Source organism: Hylobates moloch, unplaced genomic scaffold, assembly GCF_009828535.3.
Source record: "Hylobates moloch isolate HMO894 unplaced genomic scaffold, HMol_V3 SCAFFOLD_1, whole genome shotgun sequence".
Classification (NCBI taxonomy): Eukaryota; Metazoa; Chordata; class Mammalia; order Primates; family Hylobatidae; genus Hylobates; species Hylobates moloch.
In genome coordinates this window covers 92345000-92359973 of record NW_026652276.1, presented here as the reverse complement: position 1 = coordinate 92359973, position 14974 = coordinate 92345000, and positions in this window count along the sequence as shown.

Sequence of the window (14974 nt, the reverse complement as noted above, 5' to 3'; positions counted from 1 at the left end):
GAAGCTGGCTACACATAGCTCCTTGTTGCAGTTCCTTCCTTGTGCCTGCCCTCCTGACAAATGCCCAAGTCACAGAATGTTCCTCTCTCCTGTAAAGCATAAAATCTCCACGTTATAGTGTTCCCATCAGAAGGTATACGTTTTGAAAGAGGATTCCTGAAAATAATGTCTAGCTTCAGATAATATGTTTCTTATGACCATTTTGACCCTGGAGTCTAATGTTAAAAATAAGTAAATTTGAGTATGCAGAACTTTCTGACACCTCTACAACGAAGTGTGTATAATTCAATTAATCTGTAAGCATAAAAAATGATTTAATTCTTGTGAAGGGGGCAAAAGCCCTTCTTTCTCATTCATGGTCAAATGTCAAGTGGATTTTATGCTTTCTTGGAAATAGATGTGCGGTTGCCAGCTGGAATGACACTTTACCTTTTTTCCCCATGAGATGCTTCTTATTTTTATGTATTCATGTATTTATTTATTTATTTGAGAAAGAGTCTCTCTCTGCCATCCAGGCTGGAGTGCAGTGGCATGATCTCAGCTCACCGCAACCTCCTCCTCCTGGGTTCAAGTGACTCTCCTGCCTCAGCCTCACCAGTAGCTGAGATGGCAGGTGCCTGCCACCATGCCCGGTTAATTTTTGTATTTTAGTAGAGATGGGGTTTCACCATGTTGGCTAGGATTGTCTCAAACTCCTGACCTCAAATGATCTGACCACCTTAGCCTCCCAAAGTGCTAGGATTATAGGTGTGAGCCACTGCACCCAGCCGATATGCTTCTTATTTGAAAAAAAAATAAAAAGTTTTTGGTATGTTGACTTGGGAAAACTCATTCTATGCATATTGATGGGGAGGAATAGTCACAGAGAGCACTGCTTTCATGAGCTCTACCAAAGTATCTTCCCTAGCCATCCACTCCACTGAAACTTCTCTACTCCCTCTAAGAGAAGTAGGATAATGGAGGAAAAGAGAGTGTGACGACAGTTCTTGCCTCCATGTTTCTCTGGTTAATCTGAATGCAGGTTTTCTAGCCAGTAAATTGTAAAACAAGCTCATTATAATTTTGAAAAGAGAGATTAATCCACAATGTTCTTATTTTTTTCCTGGCACATAGTTGGTATTCAATATCCATGTGCTCAATGAATGAATGCATGAGTGAATAAATTGGTGAGTATTAATCAGGGCTTAAAGTCCACTGCATATATAAGAGGACTTTAGTTTGTGTTTATTCAATACTTGCACATTCAGAAATATTTTTAAAATACCTTATAAGCTTTGTGATTTGAAATGGTACCTGAGCCATCATAAATGCTATTGCCATCTGGAATATATTTGTGACAATTTTCTTTAAAAGTCAGTAGTGCGAGCCATGATGCTTTGCTTTTACATGCTTGTATATGCGTTGCCAAAGTATTTTTATAATATTATAGAATTCTGAATAAATTATCAAGAGAGGAGCCACTATCTTTGTGAAGTGTGGAAATGAAATTTGCTCATTTAAAAAGACACATCTAGAGTGTAAGAAATGTTTTATTGATACAGAATATACTCATGCATACACACACTGCAGACATTTTAGATGGCAGCAAGTGCTTCTTTCAAGTGTTGCCTTTCAACACCTTGGTTGACTGATCTTATGGTATGGCTTGGTGAGAAGGGAATACAGGTCAATAAGCGGAGAATGGTGTGGTAGAGAGAGGACAAAGAGTGAATAAGTGGATCATTGCTAATGTCAGAATTCCTGAAATGCCTGAGATGCCTGGAGCATTCCTGCCGGAGATTGAAATAACATAACAGAGTGACCCCAGCTCTGGAGATTCTTGCCTCATTTATTTTGCATCGGAAGTCACAGTAAAAATGGTTCTTAGTCTCGCTTGAGCACTGACCTACCCTTAAATCGAAAGAAACCAATAACAGTTATACTTAAATCCCCAATGCCAATATGTCTGAAAAAATATGTTGTGAAGGAAAAGGAAGGGAGAAAAAACAGCTTTCATGAGCATAACTTATCTTTGACTGTCACAAAATCAATAGGCTTTACAGAGCAGAGGAAATTCAATAGCTTGGCATTCATAAGAAAGATTGGTTTGGGTGATTTGTCTCTCTCTAATAAGGCAGGCCTTGGACCCCAGCTTCCCTTCCTTTAAAACCCAAAGGGGGTGGGGATTTCTTCATCACAGCCAAGTCTTCTTGCTTGTCTATTGTCAGGACTTTACAATGGTACTGCTTGTCTAGTCAAGCCTTGCTTCACCCAGGAGAACAGACTGCACATTGGGGTGTGGAGTAACAGATGCCCAGCTTTATACCAGCATTCAGCCTTCCTCAGCCTGCCTGACAGCCTTTTCATGCATCATGGATTCATCTGTTTCAATGAGAAATCCAGAGCAATGCTGCAAGTATTTGTGTGGGTTTTTTTTGAGAGACTGCTTTATAGAATGTGTCCAGATATTCACTCTGGAAACTGTGCCCATTGCAGAAAAATGTGAAAAAGTTGTGAGTGCACTGGCCTGACCCAACTCTCATCTGAGGAAGCTTATGCCCAGACACCCATTGATATGTTCAGATCAAGTGGAGAGATAGAGGACCAGAAAGGATGAAGAGGCTGATTATCACAGGTGGTGTGCCACACCCAAGGCTTGCCAGCCCAGAGGCTGTACCACACCCAACACAGGTCCTTGAACATGGCAGGAAATAAACATATGTCAGCTGAATTGAGGTAAAAGTCTAGCATATGACCGGGCGTGGTGGCTCACGCCTATAATCCCAGCACTTTGGGAGGCCAAGACAGGTGGATCACCTGAGGTCAGGAGTTCAAGACCAGCCTGGCAATCATGGTGAAACCGCATCTCTACAAAAATTAGCCGGGCATGATGGCGGGTACCTGTAATCCCATACGCAGGAGGCTCAGGCAGGAGAATCGCTTGAACTTGGGAGGCAGGGGTTACAGTGAGCCGAGATTGAGCCACTGAACTCCAGTCTGGGTGACAGAGTGAGACTCCACCTCAAAAAAAGAAAAAAGAAAGTCTAGCATATATCGAATTCCTAACATGTGCCATGTTCTTTACATATTAGTCCTAATCTTCATAGCATGCCAGAAAACAGATGTGTTACTGCTGTAATTCTCTGCTGTGCCGAAAACAAAAACAAACAAACAAACAAACAAAAAACCCCAAATTCAGAGGTTAAAAAATGGGCTCAAAGTCATATAGATAGTCTGGGTTAGAGGCAGGACTCCAGTCAGCACCTCCCTGACTCTGAGGCCATGTCCTTTCCACTACTCCAGAAGCCTTCTCTTAGCGACATTATCAGACCAAGGAAGGAGCAAGCTGGGCCTAAGTTAAGTGACATTGCTCAAAAGTTGTAAGCATTAGGGGCCTCCTTCTCAGACTTAAGCCTCTATAACTCTACTGGACCTGAAAAACCTAGGTTTTAGTTTTGCTTCTGCCACTAACTCACGGTATGATCTTATGCAAGTTGACTTTTTGGAGCCCAGGGTTCCTTTCTACAAAATGGCAGTTAAGAATCCCCATCCTACCTCCTTTCTCTGTGTGGACACATGAGAAGAAGAATGTACAAGCTCAGAAATTCTCACTTAACTTCTCCAATATGTTCTTGGAAACTGCGACTTTAAGCAAAATGTGCTGCAGGCCCTAGAATCATATCATTTCTTTCAACATTGTTCATTATAATGTCGATGAGAAAAACAAAACAAAACAAAACATTGGTTTAGTTCTATGCTGTTTCACTTAAAGTTGCAGTAGATGAATCCTGGGTAGTCTAGAAATGTAGGCTAGCAGCAGTAGCTGGGGCAGAGTGCCGTGTAGGAACCGAAGGAAGGGCTGACCAACAGAACAACGGAGGGATAGAGCACTACCAGTAGAGTGGCAGCTGCCTCTCCTTCCAAAGCTTCTCCGATGGGCCCTCTTGAAAAAGCAGAAAATAAACAACAGTAAGTCAATAAGTAACCATTGCATACCTGCTCAGTATTCACCTTTTGTCAATCTGCGAGCCCCCTGCAGTATGGATTGAAGGACTGGAGGCTAGGGCCACCGCTGAGAAATAAGTTAATGGAATCTGCCGAGCATGGCAGCAGAGGGGACATTTAAGAAGTAAGAGCTGTAGAGCCACTGGCCCCTCATCTACCCTCCCTAGGCAGGAACCCCTCTCCTGACTAATCCCACCTGCATTCCAAGAGTGACTCTGGCCCAGTGCTGCCACGGGACAAGAAGGTTGGCTCTCTTCCCCGGGATAGGCAGCTGGCAGATGAGCTGAGAGAGGTTTAAGAAAGAAGATGAAACCAGCACGTGGAACCATGGAAACAGCTGTTAGTTACTTGAAACATGATGAGCGAAAGAGCATGGAGCACATGCCAGCATCAACCTGTTCCCCCACATGTTTTAAAACCTCAAGGCCTAGAGACGGACATAGTTAGGGGAGAAAAATGAAGATACGCCTGTGTTAAGACCATCAGTGGTGCTACATATGTTGTGTGTGTGTTAGGAATGGGTTTACTGTGAGTGACAGAAAATTAAAAATGGCTTAAGTTTATAGAAGTGTATTTCCATCATACATGCACACACATGGTCTGAAGATGGAAGACTGACAGAATGGCATCACAAAGTCATATGGAACTGGCTCCTTCTCTCATGCTGTTGCACCATCCTATCTTCAGCCTGCGACACTTATCTGACAGTCCACGATAAAGATTCAAACTCTAACCATCATCCCTGAATTCCAGCCAGCGGAAAAGAGAAAGTGAGAAAGACACACAATTCCCTATTTCCTTCAGTGAACTCAAGAGTCTCACGTGAGACTTCTACTTAGAGCTCAATGGCCAAAACCTGTGGCCTGATCCAGCTGTGAGGGTCATTCTTGGCCACGTTCCCAGCTAAAATGTATCTGTTCTGCCTTAAGGAAGGAAGGAAGGATAGATACTAGGAGACCATGTGCAGTTCTGTTACACAGTCATAAGTAAAAATAATCCCAAAGCTTCTTCGCCATAACCCTTAGAAGAGGCTAGCAGAAAAGACCAATGACTCTTTCCTACCATACCCAGATGGCTGACAATCAGCCTAGAGATACCGCTCAACAGGTTGAACACGGATATACTGCAATCCACCAAATGAATTTACTTCAGAAGGTTAAAAAAATAAAACTTCTAAGGAAAGCAGACAAAGAAAGAAGGGGAAAAACTGGACAATTGATTGGATATGGGAATTTTAGTACTGCAAGTAGCCTGACAGACATACACAGAGGTCGCTGGAAATTAGGTCTTGGTGTTCCTCTAAAAAGCACAACCCTACACACACATACGTACACCTACACACATATACCCCTCATACTCATGTTATTGCATGTCCGCATACTGATGCCAGGGCTGTCTATCTGAGACTTGGTCACAGCAAACTCTTAAGAAATACTGTCATTTCACAAAAGGTGGTTTCTATAAAAGCAACTTTCTTAGCACCGTATTACTCCTTTGATCACCAACAATCATGAACATGTACGATATGTATTATCTGTGACTTTCTTTAAAAGTGCAAAACATATATTGAATGTAGAAGTGTTTTTCTGTTCTATCTTCTGTTGCTGAAGGTGGTGAATGAGAATAAAATTTTTTGACCCTTGCTTAAAAAGAAGATTTGAGGATTTGGGAGTTTGTGACAGCCTTTTCACAGATCTGGTGAACCAGCTAATCAGACTGCCAGTGAACCTGTTGCTGCACAAAGAAAAATTGTATTTTTTTTCAGATAAGCAATTTCTACAAAGTGGATAAATTAGTGTTAGATGAAATATGATTAAAAATACTCATTACATGAATAGCTCAAAAACCCTTGGAATGTATTATAAGTGCAGAGCCAATGAGAAGGACTAATGTCTTTTAGAAAAAGTAAATTTGACTGCTTATTTTAATTACAAATAGTGATGAATTAGCAAAAAAAAAATTATTTCTTTCCCTAAAAGAAATGTTGAATCTTAGTGAACTAATAATTTAAAAATTGCCAATGCAAGAGAAATATAATATACAGTAATGTTCACCAAATAATTTGTTTCTCTACATTCTTCAGTTTTCTTGCATTAAGCAAGACTAGTTTTGCCTAATGAAATGTAAATAGATGCCGCTTAGTACTTCCAGCCTCAGGCAGTAAAAAGTGCAAGAGCAGGCCGGGTGCAGTGGTTCATGCCTGCAATCCTGGCACTTTGGGAGGCCGAGGTGGGCAGATCATGAGGTCAGGAGATTAAGACCATCCTGGCCAACATGGTGAAACCTTGTCTCTACTAAAAATACAAAAATTAGCTAGACGTGGTGGCGCATATCTGTAATTCCAGCTACTCAGGAAGCTGAGGCAGGAGAATTGCTTGAACCAGGAAGTTGGAGGTTGCAGTGAGCCGAGATCGGGCCACTGCACTCCAGTCTGGAGACACAGCAAGACTCGTCTCAAAAAAAAAAGTGCGGCTGGGAGCGGTGGCTCACGCCTGTAATCCCAGTGCTTTCGGCTGCCGAGGTGGGCGGATCACCTGAGGTCAGGAGTTCGAGACCAGCCTCAACATGGAGAAACCCCGTCTCTACTAAAAACACAAAATTAGCCGGGCATGGTGGTGCATGCCTATAATCCCAACTACTTGGGAGGCTGAGGCAGAAGAATTGCTTGAACCTGGGTGGTGGAGGTTGCGGTGAGCTGAGATCACGTCATTGCACTCTAGTCTGGGCAACAAGAGCAAAACTCTGTCTCAAAAAAAAAAAAAAAAAAAAATGTGCATGGGCAATTCTCTGATTTTTCTCCTTTCCCCTGTCATTGTGACTGAGAAGGTCTTGTATTACAGATATTAGAACTACAAAATAATGTACCCAACTTTCTGAGTGATTCTTTAGTTTTTGTTATTTATTTATTTATTTTGAGGCAGAGTCTCACTCTGTCACCCAGGCTGGGGGGCAGTGGGGCTATCTTGGCTCACTGCAACCTCTGCCTCCCGGGTTCAAGCAATTCTCTTGCCTCAACCACCCGAGTAGCTGGGATTTACAGGTGCCCACCACCACACCCAGCTAATTTTTTTTTTTTTTTTTGAGACGGAGTCTTGCTCTAGAGACAGTGTTTCACCATGTCAGCCAGGCTGGTCTCAAACTCCTGAGCTCAAGGGATCTGCCTGCCTCAGCCTCTCAAAGAGTTGGGATTACAGGCATGAGCCACTGTGCCTGGCCCTTTCTGAGTAATTCTATGGAGTAGAACTCCGATGGACCAATGTGGGATGTGTAGCATGAATAATAAATTAACTTTTGTTATGCTTCTCTGATGAGATTGTCTATTACCACAGCACAATTTAGCCAATTCGGTCTAAAATAAAGATCAACTAATCAAATATCTGGGGGAGAGCCAAGTTCTGAAATTAAAAATGAAACAAAGACAAAGCCTCAAAATCTCAGGTTCTCAATAGCTCTCTAAGCAGGGCTTTTGCTTTAATTAGGTAAAGTTATTCTATCTAGCCTTAATTCAAGCTGTTTTACCTAACTGCCAAAAAATATTTCTCCTTAAATAGCTCTGGATTATTTGTGTGTCAATCAAGCCTACAAAATTGTTTTTGTTTATATAACATATTTTTTGACTGGGCTACTTTTCCATTAAGTTGAATACAATTTTAGGGTAGATTCCTCTCTTGGATGCCTGATCTGTTAGTTCTCTGATAGGAAATTCAGCCTGTGCAGGCCAAATCTTTGATAAAGGAAATTATCATGGGTTAGGAAGAATACATTTCATGGATTCTGCCAAATTGCAAAATCTACTCTGACCATGTATTGGAAAATCCTCAATTAGGACCCAAACTACAAAATGTTAACAAGTCAAATTAGGAACTAAGAATGATAGTGAATTGGCTGCCTGAAATAATGAATTGATGGGGCCTGTGTCAAACTGCTGAGAAAAGCTTTTATTGTAATTAGCCTAAGGCATCTAGCTGTCAACCCTAAGCACCTGAGGGTGCTCTCTAATTTCCTCGGCTTTTCAGAGCCCAGAGACATGAAGCTACCATCTAGGCAAAAGGTAACATTTATTGAGCATCTACAGTGAGTTAAATCAGGAGTCCCCCAAGCCCCAGGCCTGTAGGAACTGGACCACACAGCAGGAGGTGAGCAGCCACTGAGCCAAGAAGCTTCATCTGTATTTACAGCTGCTCCCTATTGCTCCAATTATCTCCTGAGCTCCACCTCCTGTCAGATCAGCTGAGGCATTAGATTCTCACAGGAGCACAAACCCTATTGTGAACTGTTCCTACACGTCAGGGATCTAGCTTGTGTAAGCTACTTAAGAATCTAAGGCCTGATGATCTGAGGTGGAACAGTTTCATCCCAAATCCATCCCTCTGTTACTGGAAAGGGGTCTGGATCCAGACCCCAAAAGAGAGTTCTTGGATCTCACGCAGAAAAGAATTCAGGGTAAGTGTGTAAAGTGAAACGGAGTTTATTAGGAAAGTAAAGGAATAAAAGAACGGCTACTCTATAGACACAGCAGCCCTGAGGGCTGCTGGTTGCCCATTTTTATGGTTATTTCTTGATGATATGCAAAACAAGGTGTGGATTATTCATGCCTCCCCTTTGTAGACCATATAGGGTAACTTCCTGAGGTTGCCATGGCATTTGTAAACTGTCATGGTGCTGGTGGGAGTGTAGCAGTGAGGATAACCAGAGATCACTCTCGTTGCCATCTTGGTTTTGGTGGGATTTGGCCGGCTTCTTTACTACAACCTGTTTTATCAGCAAGGTCTTTATGACCTTTATCTTGTGCCGACCTCCTATGTCATCCTGTGGCTTAGAATGCCTTAACAGTGTGGGAATGCAGCTCAAAAGGTCTCAGCCTTATTTTACCCAGCTCTGATTCAAGATGGAGTTGCTCTGGTTCACCTGCCTCTGACACCCCTACTCTCATGCCAAAAAGGTTAGTGTGCAAAATGTCTTAATATACGTTTTCTAAAGTAGGCTTCCATTTTACAGAAAAGGCAACTGAGGCTGTAAGTAGTATCTGTGAGTAGTATCTCAAGAGACAGGGTCAGGATTTAACCTGGGTCCAGGCCTTCCCATCATTGTATATGGCAACATTGACCAGCATGTAAATGAGTCTACGTATCTGTATTCATCTTAATGCAAATCTTCTGGCAGGAGGTTCTAGTAAAAATTGATATCATGTTTTTAACCAAAATATCTGAGTGTGTATGGATGCATAATGTCACATTCTCAATATGAAAAATGTACAGATTTTTGTGAAATTTTACTTTGGAATGGAAGAAACAGTAAGGCGACTCCAGGAGACAAGATTTATCACATTAAATTCTTGCTGCACAATCAATAAGGAGGATGCTGGTGGAAGAATGCTGAAAGTTATAATTAAAACTAACATTGACACCTTGCTGGTGAGGACTTAGCACAGTGGAAAACATTTCTTTGTTCTACTCTCAATGCAGATTTTGCTTCTGAATAATGCAATTAAAATTTGTTTAGATTTTTGCTTCTATTTTTAAAAAATGTATCAAAGAGAAGAACATAGACGGGAATCTAAGGCATAATACTTTAATCTCATTCTTTTTCTTTTTAATTAGAATTTGAAAACAATAGTTTTTTTTTAATGTATGTTCTTGATCAATAATCTTTCTGGTCATTGCAAATCCCCTTTCTTGGATATGCTATATGAATTTAGTTGGTGGATTTATGCCTATTGTATATGAGCAATATTCATCTCATCTTTGCCTTTGATTCTTACATTATGCAAACATGTAGAGACTTAAATCTTCCACTGAGGGGCTGGGGACAGGGGTAGGCTAAGAGAATTAAAACAGGAAGGATGATCTTTCTGTTGTTCCTGTAACTCTGCCACCTGTTTCTCTGCTTTTTAAGCAGCGACAACTGGTATACCAACTCTACATGGGCCACAAGCTTCCTGAAAAGAGATTCTGAGCCCCTTGACGCAGGGGGCTTGCAGGAGGGGATGCTGCTAAGGGAGTTTGTTCTGTCAGGCTGAGGGAAGCCTCTTTCATTCATTCCAGTGCTGTACAAATACTACCCTTTTTCTATTGTGTGTTATTTCTTAAAAGGTTTGAAAAACAGTGACTTAGAACATGCAATTTTTGATGTTTTCTTAACAATTAAATTGCTAAAATTAATTTTACTTTCTAAATGCAGGATGATGTTTTCATGTGAATAAGCCTGATTTTATTTTAGTAAATTTCATGTGTAAAAATATAGTTCAGTGAGAACTGAAAAGCAAATATTACTGAAAGAAAACAACACGTTGCCTGAATCTTAGTAGGTAGCCAAGATACATTACCTTTCTTTCTTCTTTCCCTCTTTTTTTTGTTTTTAAAGTATTTTAATTTTTTTTTTATTATTATACTTTAGGTTTTAGGGTACATGTGCACAATGAAACAAACATATGTATCCATGTGCCGTGTTGGTTTGCTGCACCCATTAACTCGTCATTTAGCATTAGGTATATCTCCTAAGGCTGTCACTCCCCCCTCCCCCCAACCCACAACAGTCTCCGGAGTGTGATGCTCCCCTTCCTGTGTCCATGAGTTCTCATTGTTCAATTCCGACCTATGAGTGAGAACATGTTGTGTTTGGTTTTTTGTCCTTGCGATAGTTTACTGAGAATGATGTTTTCCAGTTTCATCCATGTCCCTACAGAGGACATGAACTCATCATTTTTCATGGCTGCATAGTATTCCATGGTGTATATGTGCCACATTTTCTTAATCCAGTCTATCGTTGTTGGACATTTGGGTTGGTTCCAAGTCTTTGCTATTGTGAATAGTGCTGCAACAAACATACGTGTGCATGTGTCTTTATAGCAGCATGATTTATAGTCCTTTGGGTATATACCCAGTAATGGAATGGCTGGGTCAAATGGTATTTCTAGTTCTAGATCCCTGAGGAATCGCCACACTGACTTCCACAATGGTTGAACTACTTTACAGTCCCACCAACAGTGTAAAAGTGTTCCTATTTCTCCACATCCTCTCCAGCACCTGTTGTTTCCAGACTTTTTAATGATCGCCATTCTAACTGGTGTGAGATGGTATCACATTGTGGTTTTGATTTGCATTACTCTGATGGCCAGTAATGATGAGCATTTTTTCATGTGTTTTCTGGCTGCATAAATGTCTTCTTTTGAGAAGTGTCTGTTCATGTCCTTTGCCCACTTTTTGATGGGGTCGTTTGTTTTTTTCTTGTAAATTTGTTTGAGTTCATTGTAGATTCTGGATATTAGCCCTTTGTCAGATGAGTAGGTTGCAAAAATTTTCTCCCATTCTGTAGGTTGCCTGTTCACTCTGATGGTAGTTTCTTTTGCTGTGCAGAAGCTCTTTAGTTTAACGAGCTCCCATTTGTCAATTTTGGCTTTTGTTGCCATTGCTTTTGGTGTTTTAGACATGAAGTCCTTGCCCATGCCTATGTCCTGAATGGTATTGCCTAGGTTTTCTTCTAGGGTTTTTATGGTTTTAGGTCTAACATGCAAGTCTTTAATCCATCTTGAATTAATTTTTGTATAAGGTGTAAGGAAGGGATCCAGTTTCAGCTTTCTACATATGGCTAGCCAGTTTTTCCAGCACCATTTATTAAATAGGGAATCCTTTCCCCATTGCTTGTTTTTGTCAGGTTTGTCAAAGATCAGATAGTTGTAGATACGTGGCATTATTTCTGAGGGCTCTGTTCTGTTCCATTGATCTATGTCTCTGTTGTGGTACCAGTACCATGCTGTTTTGGTTACTGTAGCCTTGTAGTATAGTTTGAAGTCAGGTAGCGTGATGCGCCAGCTTTGTTCTTTTGGCTTAAGATTGACTTGGCGATGTGGGCTCTTTTTTGGTTCCATATGAACTTTAAAGTAGTTTTTTCCAATTCTGTGAAGAAAGTCATTGGTAGCTTGATGGGGATGGCATTGAATCTATAAATTACCTTGGGCAGTATGGCCATTTTCACGATATTGATTCTTCTAACCCATGAGCATGGAATGTTCTTCCATTTGTTTGTATCCTCTTTTATTTCATTGAGCAGTGGTTTGTAGTTCTCCTTGAAGAGGTCCTTCACATCCCTTGTAAGTTGGATTCCTAGGTATTTTATTCTCTTTGAAGCAATTGTGAATGGGAGTTCACTCATGATTTGGCTCTCTGTTTGTTTGTGATTGGTGTACAAGAATGCTTGTGATTTCTGTACATTGATTTTGTATCCTGAGACTTTGCTGAAGTTGCTAATCAGCTTAAGGAGATTTTGGGCTGAGATGATGGGGTTTTCTAGATATACAATCATGTCATCTGCAAACAGGGACAATTTGACTTCCTCTTTTCCTAATTGAATACCCGTTATTTCCTTCTCCTGCCTGATTGCCCTGGCCAGAACTTCCAGCACTATGTTGAATAGGAGTGGTGAGAGAGGGCATCCCTATCTTGTGCCAGTTTTCAAAGGGAATGCTTCCAGTTTTTGCCCATTCAGTATGATATTGGCTGTGGGTTTGTCATAGATAGCTCTTATTATTTTGAGATACGTCCCATCAATACCTAATTTATTGAGAGTTTTTAGCATGAAGAGATGTTGAATTTTGTCAAAGGCCTTTTCTGCATCTATTGAGATAATCATGTGGTTTTTGTCTTTGGTTCTGTTTATATGCTGGATTACATTTATTGATTTGCATATGTTGAACCAGCCTTGCATCCCAGGGATGAAGCCCACTTGATCATGGTGTATAAGCTTTTTGATGTGCTGCTGGATTGAGGATTTTGCACTAAAAGGATATCGAAATTCTTTTTGGTTAGTCTCTGCCGCTGGCCTCATAAAATGTGTTAGGGAGAATTCTCTCTTTTTCTATGGATTGGAATAGTTTCAGAAGGAATGGTACCAGTTCCTCCTTGTACCTCTGGTAGAATTCAGCTGTGAATCCATCAGGTCCTGGACTCTTTTTGGTTGGTAAGCTATTGATTACTGCCACAATTTCAGAGCCTGTTATTGGTCTGTTCAGAGATTCAACTTCTTCCTGGTTTAGTTTTGGGAGGGTGTATTTGTCGAGGAATTTATCCATTTCTTCTAGATTTTCTAGTTTATTTGCATAGAGGTGTTTGTAGTATTCTCTGATGGTAGATTGTATTTCTGTGGGATCGGTGGTGATATCCCCTTTTTCATTTTTTATTGCATCTATTTGATTCTTCTCTCTTTTCTTCTTTATTAGTCTTGCTAGCAGTCTATCAATTTTGTTGATCTTTTCAAAAAACCAGCTCCTGGATTCATTAATTTTTTGAAGGGTTTTTTGTGTCTCTATTTCCTTCAGTTCTGCTCTGATTTTAGTTATTTCTAGCCTTCTGCTAGCTTTTGAATGTGTTTGCTCTTGCTTTTCTAGTTCTTTTAATTGTGATGTTAGGGTGTCAATTTTGGATCTCTCCTGCTTTCTCTTGTGGGCATTTAGTGCTATAAATTTCCCTCTACACACTGCTTTGAATGTGTCCCAGAGATTCTGGTATGTTGTGTCTTTGTTCTCATTGGTTTCAAAGAACATCTTTATTTCTGCCTTCATTTCATTATGTACCCAATAGTTATTCAGGAGCAGGTTGTTCAGTTTCCATGTAGTTGAGCGGTTTTGAGTGAGTTTCTTGATCCTGAGTTCTAGTTTGATTGCGCTGTGGTCTGAGAGACAGTTTGTTATAATTTCTGTTCTTTTACATTTGCTGAGGAGAGCTTTACTTCCAACTATGTGGTCAATTTTGGAATAGGTGTGGTGTGGTGCTGAAAAAAATGTATATTCTGTTGATTTGGGGTGGAGAGTTCTGTAGATGTCTATTAGGTCCACTTTGTGCAGAGCTGAGTTCAATTCCTGGGTATCCTTGTTAACTTTCTGTCCCGTTGATCTGTCTAATGTTGACAGTGGGGTGTTAAAATCTCCCATTATTATTGTGTGGCATTTTAAGTCCCTTTGTAGGTCACTCAGGACTTGCTTTCTGAATCTGGGTGCTCCTGTGTTGGGTGCATATATATTTAGGATAGTTAGCTCTTCTTGTTGAATTGATCCCTTTACCATTATGTAATGGCCTTCTTTGTCTCTTTTGATCTTTGTTGGTTTAAAGTCTATTTTATCAGAGACTGGGATTGCAACCCCTGCCTTTTTTTGTTTTCCATTTGCTTGACAGATCTTCCTCCATCCCTTTATTTTGAGTCTATGTGTGTCTCTGCACGTGAGATGAGTTTCCTGAATACAGCACACTGATGGTCTTGACTCCTTATCCAGTTTGCCAGTCTGTGTCTTTTAATTGGAGCATTTAGCCCATTTACATTTAAAGTTAATATTGTTATGTGTGAATCTGATCCTGTCATTATGATGTTAGTTGGTTATTTTGCTTGTTAGTTGATGCAGTTTCTTCCTAGCCTCGATGGTCTTTACAATTTGGCATGTTTTTGCAGTGGCTTGTACTGGTTGTTCTTTTCCATGTTTAGTGCTTCCTTCAGGAGCTCTTTTAGGGCAGGCCTGGTGGTGACAAAATCACTCAGCATTTGCTCGTCTGTAAAGTATTTTATTTCTCCTTCACTTATGAAGCTTAGTTTGGCGGGATAGGAATTTCTGGGTTGAAAATTCTTTTCTTTAAGAATGTTGAACATTGGCCCCCACTCTCTTCTGGCTTGTAGAGTTTCTGCCGAGAGGTCAGCTGTTAGTCGGATGAGCTTCCCTTTGTGGGTAACCCGACCTTTCTGTCTGGCCGCCCTTAACATTTTTCCTTCACTTCAACTTTGGTGAATCTGACAATTATGTGTCTTGGAGTTGTTCTTCTCGAGGATTATCTTTGTGGCGTTCACTGTATTTCCTGAATCTGAATGTTGGCCTGCCTTGCTAGATTGGGGAAGTTCTCCTGGATAATGTCTTGCAGAGTGTTTTCCAACTTGGTTCCATTCTCCCCGTCATTTTCAGGTACACCAATCAGACGTAGATTTGGTCTTTTCACATAGTCCCAAATTTCTT